Here is a 10,619-nt window from a genome sequence, read left to right as displayed (position 1 = left end):
CAAGGCAGTCTTAAAATCATCACGAACGTCTAGCTTCACCAGCCTGATTGGACGGCTTAGATCATTCCGTGAATGATCAGTGAAGCGCTAATACACACGTTGGCAGGCCCACTCTGTCCCTACTTGATCGGCTTTCTCATGGCATGGTCATGGAACCATGAACGTTTGCTCAAAACATGATGGGCGTGAGGTTTCTTGAGGGTCACGGAAATTTCACTAGCGTCATAAATTGATCTCAACCATCCAACTTAATCAGCATGTTTGGATGGCTTAGATCGCACCTAGGACCATCAGGGAGGTGCACATATGTTCACCGTCAGCCCAACATGGGCCCCACACGATCGGTCTCCTCAAAGGAGAAGCGTAGCTTGCCAAACCGTTTGGCCAAAGTCATGCTTGCGCGATTGTTTTAAAACCCTAATTAGGGTCTGCATATCTGTCGTAGTTCGATCACGTCCATCCATCTTCGCCAGCCTAAGCGGAAGGTGTATATATAGACTTAAGAGGTACCAAGAGTGTCAACGTGATCACCGTGGGCCCACCTATGTGTGTGATCGACCGGTCTGGGCCAACCATGGCCGAACGTCTCGAAACATACGCTCAAAGGTGGCATGTCACGCGGCTTCCAAATCCTTTGCGGCAATGGATTTCTATCGCAAATCGATCACGGCCACTCATCTTTGCCGGTCAAATTGAGTGGCCTAGATCAAGCCTTCATTAGACAAAGCGGTATGGACATGTACACCGGCATGCCATCTACACGCATGCCCGGTTGGTCCCACCAAAAATAATGTCCATGTTTGAATTTGATCAAGCCAAAGAGGGATGCTTACGCACCTCTTAAAAATCCTAAAATTCCATCAACGGTCGCAAATAAGTGTCGTAAACGAATCTCGTCCGTCCAACTTTACTAGCTTGGCCGGACGGCCTAGGTTAAAAGCTAGGTAACCAATGAAGCACCTCGATGATCACCGTCTGTCACTCTTCCACAGGGAGTGATCGACCAGGGGATAGCTCACCCATGCGTACTCAGAACGATCACTCGAAGATGATTGGGTGTGATGATATTTTAAGACGCTTAATCCGCGACTTATTCGGTTAAGCTTTAAAACAACGATGCTTCATACATATTGATTGTTTTCGATGCATTGCATGCATCGAGTATACACGATATTTCATGAATATCAATTTCTTAAATAACTTAGTTATTTAACCTAATAGCATCACGTGTTATTTCCTGCGGGTCCCACGACTCGATCCACTCACTCGAGACATCAAACATGTCACAAATTGGGGGATACTTACTGGGGTATTGGTATGGCGGTTTACAGCGTGCGGCGTGCAACGCGCCCATATATAAGAACTTGTCAGAAGGTATGGACGGTTAAGATGATGAGTTAAGTGGGCTAAGACGTGATCGTGCAATCACCTACACGACCCCACTACTCTATCACTCAACTCCCTCCACTTCCTGCGAGATGAGGGTTTACGCTCAATGACTTGTATAAATAGGTCCTTCGCCTATTTCCAAACAACACGAAAAAACACAGAAAAACCAAGTGTTGTCATCCGTATCCAGAAAACATCCAGAGCTGATTGCTTACATTATTGCAAGCCAGTTCATCATTCCTATACAAGTCATAAAAGCCAACACCTTCACAATCTCAACAACTTCTTCGCTTCCCTCCCTAAGATCAGCCCTATCTCCTTCACTTTGTGACCGAAGCAAGTATGGAACGGCTATTTCTTGGTTTAGGCCAGAATTTTATAGATTGATCTCTCGAATCAGAAAGCACTCCCGTGCATTTGTTTAGGGTTTAGATTCATTTCTCATCCACACACACCCAAAATTACCAAAACCGGTCGAAATAGTTTTTACCCATAAACACCAGGCATGCTGCCTCAACATATTTTCTCTTAGTGTTGAGACGTGCAAATTCCTCAACACTCACTACTGTGTTTCCAGGCATGCTGCCTCAACACGTTTTACTCTTAGTATTGAGACGTGCAAATTCCTCAACACTCACTACTGTGTTGCCAGGCATGCTGCCTCAACACGTTTTCCTCTTAGTGTTGAGACGTGAAAATTCCTCAACACTCACTACTGTATTTTCAGGCATACTGCTTCAACACGTTTTCCTCTTAGTATTGGGACGTGCGAATTTATCAACACTCACTACTGTGTTGCCTGGCATGCTGCCTCAACACGTTTTCCTCTTAGTGTTTAGACGTGCAAATTCCTTAAAACTCACTACTGTGTTTCCAGGCATGCTGCCTCAAAACGTTCTCCTCTTAGTGTTGAGACGTGAAAATTCCTTAACACTCACTACTGTGTTGCTAAGCAAACTGCCTCAACACACCCTCCTCTTAGTGTTGAGACGTGGAAATTCCTCAACACTCACTATTGTGTTGCCAGGCATTGTGCCTCAACACATCCTTCCTATTAGTGTTGAGACGTGCAAATTCCTAAACACTCACTACTGTGTTTCCAGGAAAACTGCCTCAACACATCATTCCTCTTAGTGTTGAGACGTGCAAATTCCTCAACACACACTACTGTGTTGCCAGGAAAACTGCCTCAACACATCCTTCCTCTTAGTGTTGAGACGTTCAAATTACTCAACACTATGTTGCCAGGCATACTGCCTCAACACACCCTCCTCTTAGTGTTGAGACGTGCAAATTCCTCAACACTCTCTACTGTGTTTCCAGGCATGCTGCCTTAACATATCCTTCCTTTTAGTGTTGATACATTCAAATTCTTCAACATTGTGTTGCCAGGCATACTGCCTCAACACACCCTCCTCTTAGTGTTGAGACGTGCAAATTCCTCAACACTCACTACTGTGTTGCCAGGCATGCTGCCTCAACACACTCTCATCTTAGTGTTGAGACATGCAAATTCCTTAACAATCACTACTGCGTTGTCAGGCTTCACTTCCTCAACGCATCATAGTGCTGATGGCCCCACCACCTCGACACTTATCTTTGTATTCAAGGATCAACTTCCTTAACACTTATCAGTCGAGGCTCCACTACTTAAATATATCATTTTAGTTTTCTCGGCATCGACGTACCAGAAAGGTGATTGTTACTTGCCTCGATGTTTCATTAAATATGTTTTGCTCAAAGGCCAAGCCGACCTCTCTCTACTAGTAACCTCTGTTTACTCTTCTCGTGAATTTTATTTCCGTCTGTGACCACCTATTGCTTACCCCGCAACAATGTCATTGTTACGTGCTAAGCAGATGACTTAATGTTGATGGTGGTTTTTATGCCAGGGTTAAAATTGTAAAACTTGGCATTTAATATGCTGTCATTCTGCAAAGAGACAGGTCCATGTAAAGTGATGAGCGTCCAACCTCTTCAATGGCGCATTTATTGAGCAATTCAATATATTCACATGAAATTTATCCAGAATGGTGCATGTAGCAACAATCCCCAAGTATTCTGTAAATTTTGGTACCTTGCCTATGTTATTCATTAATATAAGACTCATTGAATACTTTTCTGTGCTATGTTCCCCGGTTGAACCCTTGATATTGATATGACATGACAATTAATATTCACTCGCAGCAGAGTAGCATGAATTTCCAGAAGTATCAAGGTTAAGGCCTTTGCATAAAAGTACTCAATAGGAAAGCATACTACTCTCCGGCAATAAATTTAAAGAACTCTATGCAGAGTTCAATCAATTTTGTGATAACTCACGAAAATTAAATGTCAACTTAATTAATTTGCAAAATTAGGGTTTTGCACACCGCGCAGTATATCAGACCTTGCTTGTCGAAATTAAACCTAGGAAACTAGGCAACTGATCCGCCATGGATAAGTAGGTACAAAATCCTACCCAAAATCAGAAAACAAGGAATAAAAGAGGAGCCGCGTAAATATGAGCAGCAGCAAAGGGAGGTGTGGTCGTGCCATAGGCCAGCCGGCGCCACTTGCAGCTGGCCACGCCCCCATGCTGCTTGACCGGCCCTCTCTTCCCCATCGACCAATCAAGTCGCTTTAAATCCGCCACATGCACATGAGTTGTGGAAGGGACCATACTTTTCGACCCCCCTTTCCTATTGACCAATCAGGTCGCTCTAAACCCGCCACAGTATTAAAAAGGGGCAAATTACACCAGATGGCCGCAATGCCAATTGTATTTCCAAAAACTGCGTCGGCATGATAATGGCATGCCAAACGTGCCATACTGCGCCAATACGCTGATTGGCATGCCAAACATGCCAAACGTTCCAATGCCATCACTTTGCTGCAGTAGCATGCCAAACGTGTCAACGTGCCATAAATAACGCGCCTTCGTGCTAACTCACCTTTTTGATCGTGGCCAACACCATGACAAACTCCAATTAGGGTTTTATGATCAAAACACGACTTTTGACTCAGCACCATTAGTCGAAACCCTAATTTTGGTCGTGGCCAAAAGTACGCCACTTTGGCCCCACAACATGCCACGATCCATGTTGGGCCCAGGAAACCTAAAAACGGCGCCATGCTATGGCCACCCGTGGCCATCCTTACACTTGTGGTCGTTCCCATATTGTTGCTCTGACACAATTCCTTTAATGCGGACATGGCACCGTTTGCATAAAGAACGTCACCTTGCCGCGGCCACATGCCACACACGCTAATTAGGGTTTCGATATGCCAAACCTTAATTTATCTAAGGTTGCCACGCCAATCAAGCAAAATAATGCCCCCTAAGGCATTAAGTTTGATATGGAAACTAGAGCCAATGTTTCCGCAGCCATATTTGGGTCTAACACCAATATGCCAAAATATACCTGCCACAGCTACGCAGGCGCTATTCACGCCACTATGCCACTGGCATATGCTAACCATACCGCTGTGCCACTGTCATGCGTTAACTGTGCCACCATGCCCCGGCATGTGCCAATGGCGCCAATATGCTATTATCATATGCCAATGGAATGTGGTCGTAATCAACGACCAACCTCTCTCCTGAATTACAATCTCAGACGTTCAAATTCGCCACATAATTGAAAGTCCTATGGCAAGTTTTAGGCGACCAGATAAGACAAGCCTAATAGCATCACACAATATTGTTCTGCGGAAAGTCTCCTGACTTTGACTTGCCACACATGGCTACCTTATACTTAGTTGGCGTACAATTAATCAGAATATCCTGGTCTTGCACACAAGACCCACTCAGCAATCTGCTGCACTTTTCCATACTCGAGACATCAAACATGTCACAAACTGGGGGATGCTCATCAGGGTATTGGTCTGGCGGTTTATAGCGTTTGACGTGCAACACGTCCATTATAAGAAGGTGTCAGGAAAACAGGGCAGTTAGTGGCGGTAATAAGTAGTGGGTGTAAACGTACCCGTTTCTGCCATAGTGGAGGCGTGGTTTCTGGCAGTTAAACATTAACCCACTTCTCCATCACCAGTGATGTAGTTTTTTAAGTGGTAAATAAAGTTCGTTCAACTCGAACTTGTGGAGACTCAATTTCAGACTTAATAATAGAAAACAATAAAAATAAAGAAAATATATACACAAGGTTTGTCACAATGTCGAGAGATTACTGAGACTCAAGATTCCACCAAACCTCATACCATGTGGTTCAAAAATCAATTCTTAGACAATTATAGCTCTTGTTTATTGACTCTAATTATTTGCCAGGGTAGATTTTAAAAACATTAACTGTAAATCACTAGCATGATGCATCAAAAGAACTTAGACCAAGCATACATCATCATACGACTTCACAACTAATTAAGAAGAATCATAAAACGATTAAGTTAATGCAAAAAGTCATAAAAAGAATTAAATATAATTACCACACGTATGAAATATGGCTTCCTCCGTCATCCCAGTGTTGGGGTTTAGCTCCTCATATTAACCATGATCTCAAAATATGTGTTTGTTGCTCAAAAGATGATTAAAAGAGTGAAAAGTAATAACACAGACTGTTTGCAACAGTGTATTGGTGTTGCAAGACAGCTGTTACAATGGAACTGTTACAGAAAAACTGTTGCTTTGTCGCTGATTTTAAGACCCTAGAATAAGACTGCCCTGAACAGCTTAATGTTCTTCAGCTGTTAAACAGCGACACTTTTCTGCAACTGTCTACCGAGGGTCAATGTTCTTCGCGTTCTTCTTCTTCAACAGCAGCAGCAGCAGAAACAGAGTTTGGTAAAGCTCTGATTTCTTCTTCTCTGGCTCTCCTTAGGTTCCCAAACTCTCGATACCTCTTCTATATGACCCAAGACATCTATTTATATCAAAAATACCGATTAAATCTCTCCCAAATCTTCCAAAATCTCTTTCCTTCTCTTCATGGCCAAGTTGCGACAATTTCTTGTTTTAGGATTTCTACGCGTTTCTGAGCTTTCCTTTTTATTCTAAACTCTTCCTTAGATAGATAGAAATCTTTGGGAAGGTTTACAGCGTTTTAATCACTCTAAAATTCCCTAAAACAGGTCACACACGTGACTTTCCATATTTTCTTGTTGTGAGAAAAATCCGTCGATTGAGCCCATTCTAATCGATTTAAACACCCATATCAGATTCCTAGACCCATAAGGAGTCTATCCTATGAAAATCAGAGGTTTAATCGACCTCAAACTCCTTCAAATCACGATGCCAAAACTGCTCTTTAACTGCATTTTTTTCCCGCCAAAACCTGATTTGTGAATGTTGAAGATGGTTGCCCCTTATCCAGAGTAGGGGTGCGATTAGCAGATGCCTGGAAATGGGATGCCCGTTAGTAATTAGGTTACCCCTTATCCAAAGTGAGGGTCTGAATAGCAAATGTCCTCCCATGAACGCAAAAAACACTTTTCGAGCCAATTTCGCCGCAAAATCTTATTTTTCCAAAAACACCTACAAAGACATAAAATGCCAAAATAAATACAAAATCGAGCACTAACAATATATACAATTGAGATTATATCAGACACAAAAATGTGTCTATCAAATACCCCCAAACCTATCACAAACTATTGTTTGCATACGCATCATATAGAAACTGCCATGAAGAATCCAATATCTGAGTGTAATTAAGAGCTAATGAAGCAAGTTGATAACAAGTTTAGGAATGTGAGATATTATCTTTATGTATCGAATAAGTTTTATACTACAACAAGAGTTCAAGACGGTATTGAGCACCTTTGTTTTACAGAACAACATCAAGGACTCCAATTGGGAAGATCAAAATGTCGGCTCTAATTACATTTTCTCAGTTCCAGGGAGCTAAATTAACCACTACAGAGACTAGATTCTACCCCACCACTTGTTAAATTTCGACGTAAACCTTCAACAATTCAGGAACTTCTTTCTCAAACTTACAAACAATTCCAAAAACACCTTGTCAGACTTCGCTACTATCGTATTTATGTTATACTCCTGCTTAAGCGAACCCTTAGATCGCAGAATCCGAATACCCAAACACCTCGGAACAATCTTCCTCTCCAAATTATAAGTAAATAGTTCAGCACGTTGATCAATAGATTGCGCATCATACCCATTTCATTCACCAAAAAACACAAAAATGGTTGAATTTCAAGATACGTCTACAGAGTTCATATGTGAAAAAACAGTTGTATAAGAAATATGATAACCCAAGAGTACTTGTTTCTTTTTGACTAACCAGGGTATGATAGTGTTCTCAGATTGTCATATGTAAAATTGAATAGTAATGCACGTAAAAGATTTATATTTATAATTCCAGCAGTCGTTCATTTTAAATTCAATTAGAAAGACTTCACGAGAATGTATTAAGTGGACTGAAAGATTCAGTTCAGAGTCGAATATGCATCTTTATTCCTTGTAATACATGGTAAGTTGAAGATCCGTTATATTTTCTTCAACTTTAACTTTGATTATTCTTTCAGATTTCAACCGTTGCATATCACATATAAAAGTTAACATATTAGAGTTAGGGTATTCTTTGATATCAGCTGGTGTTGCTGACATTGCTTTTGCATCTCTCTGGTATTGCCTGTAGGTCGTGATACACCTCGAGATGGCCATCTTTTGTTCCCCTTCCGGTGGGGAATCCGCTCCCGGTTTTGTCTGTTCACTTTGTAGAGTTCATTGGGTGTTAATTATATTTTTCGACGATGTTTTCTATTATTTCAATTCGTTGGACGAAAAGTGTAAATACAAACTAGATGAGCATGTAAGTTAATTTTGGGTTGGAACATTTTTTGTATGCATGAGGCGAAGTGCTTACACCCATCTTACTTCCCTTGTAGGATTTGTGAAACCAGTATCCAATTTTGACTAACTCAATATCTCATTTTGTTGTTCACCAGTGTTTCGAAAGCTCTATCTCGAGAATTCGGCTTCGAGACATCTGAAGATAAAGTTTTTTGGGTCCATGTGAAGGTAACAAGCTAATAAATCTTTCCCCATACTTTTATTTTACCATAATTTTGTCAAATGTTAAGAATGTGTAACAAATATGTAGAGTTGATGATAAAAACATAAATTACATGCAGCACAACCCTAAATAAAAAGGAACCTGGGACTATGGATTCTATGTTATGTTGTATATAAAGAACATGATAGAAAGTCATGGCACTGTAATGCAGAACCCTCAACAGGTAGTGATTCAACTTTTTCGTTCGACTTATAATGTTTCTACGGTGTTATAATACAATTTTTTTAATAGTGCTTACATGTGTTGAAATTCTTGATTGCGGATGCTTAAGTCAGGAATGAACTATGGTATGTCCTAAATTCATGACGTTAGATAAGAATACATATGCTATATTTCTCCAATTCTTGATAAGTACTGACATCACCATATCTTTAATGCAGACAAAGTAGTGATTAATAAAGAAGACAGTGCTCCTAATTAACTTTCAATAGTTGATAATCCAAAGAAAGAATGTGGATAGAAACTAAGACTAACGAAGCCGAATGCAAACAATTTATTTGAGACATAAAGTACTAATGTGAACATCACAATTGACAAAACTATAAACTAACTAATCAATTTCAGCAGAAGGAAAACGAGATTGACAGTAGTAACATCATAATTGGCAACACTATAAACTCACTAATCAAATTCAATTCAATGCCATAAACTACTTGAACATACTAATTGTCAGACAGAGATAACATTTCATTTTTAGTTGGTGATAAATTTACCAAGAAATGGGGCATGCTAAGAGGAACCGCAATATGCAACTAGATAAACCCATGAATTGAATTCAAGCAACAATAAAAACAAAGGAACATATATAAATTTTCCAAACAAACAAAAAGTATGAACCTAAATTAGTAAAGAAGGAAAAACCTAGGAATACCAATCTGATGAACAATAAGACCAACACAATTATGAAACCCTGCAACCATTCATTTTTAATTTCAATTATAATCAAGCATCAAGCTCCAATCGATTTGGGAAAAAAAAAACACAAAACCCTAAATTTGGAATTCCCAATTTCATATATCCAGAAACCCAAATTTCAGAAGAATCAATCATCTCAACTTAAACTTATAATAAAAAAAAAACCACGCATCGGTCTATTTTAACAAATTTAAACAAACGGTTTAGATTACGTACTGGTTTTTGGATAAAAACTAATCTTCTCTTCTCTGAGAAAAATCAAAACAACATCATCAATTTGTCTCTATCGAACGATATGTTTGAGGTTTACTCTCTATCCACCTTCATCTCTGTATCGATCTATGTCTCTATGGATATCTGTCTCTCTCGATCTCTCCCTGTCTCTGATATGACATCCCTTTTTTTTTTCTCTGAGGTATGAGTATGACTCTTGAAGACTTTGAGAAATGAGAGAACTTAGAGAAGACTGGCTAATTCTCGACTATCGATTGGGTGGGAAATTACTAGTGCGCCCATGTAGATATCAGATTTCGGATATTAACCAAACTGAATCATCCCAATCTGGATCCAATAGGGAGAAAAGATAAATTCCGATAATTAATCCGGTTCCTAAATCCGAAGTCCGATAAGTCGTATTAAATCATGTATGGTGTCGGACTATCGGAAATGGCTCTCGGACTTCGGAACTTTGTGATTTCTTTGTATCTTACCTATCGAAGATAAATCTCGATATAATCTTTGAGAAGATTAAACTCAATACGATAGAAAGTGTAAGATCAGAATACGCAACTATAAGTAGTTAGATATGTCTTCACGAATTCCAAGAGAAGTCTTTAAGTCGTTAAACCTAGTGGTGGTTTTCAGAAGAACTGGAAACCTAGCTAAAGAAATAATGACTCTAGTTTAAAACTAGGAACAACTGCTAGAGGTTCTCCTTGTATATTCTTTCAAAGCAGAGTTTGCTTAGAATCAAAGCTAAGATATACTGGTAACAAAAAAAAAATCAGTATAAGATTACCATTGTCGTTCACCTAAGGATGTTTCAGATTGATTATCGAGAGTTTTTGGAACTACTACCAATGTTTGGATACAACACAGTATGCGTACCATGTATGCAAACTGTGAAACTAGTCATGGGTCCGGAACTCTTGTTTGCGAACAAGTTCACCTGTATTAGGTCCGGAACTCTTGTTTGTGAATTGTGTTTGCGAACGGGTTCACCTGTGATGGGTCAGGAGTTGTAGTTTGCAAACAGTGTTTGCGAACAACAAAACTAAACAAGGT

The sequence above is a fragment of the Papaver somniferum genome, chromosome 2 (genome assembly GCF_003573695.1).
Source record: "Papaver somniferum cultivar HN1 chromosome 2, ASM357369v1, whole genome shotgun sequence".
NCBI lineage: Eukaryota > Viridiplantae > Streptophyta > Magnoliopsida > Ranunculales > Papaveraceae > Papaver > Papaver somniferum.
This window is presented reverse-complemented; position numbering follows the sequence as displayed.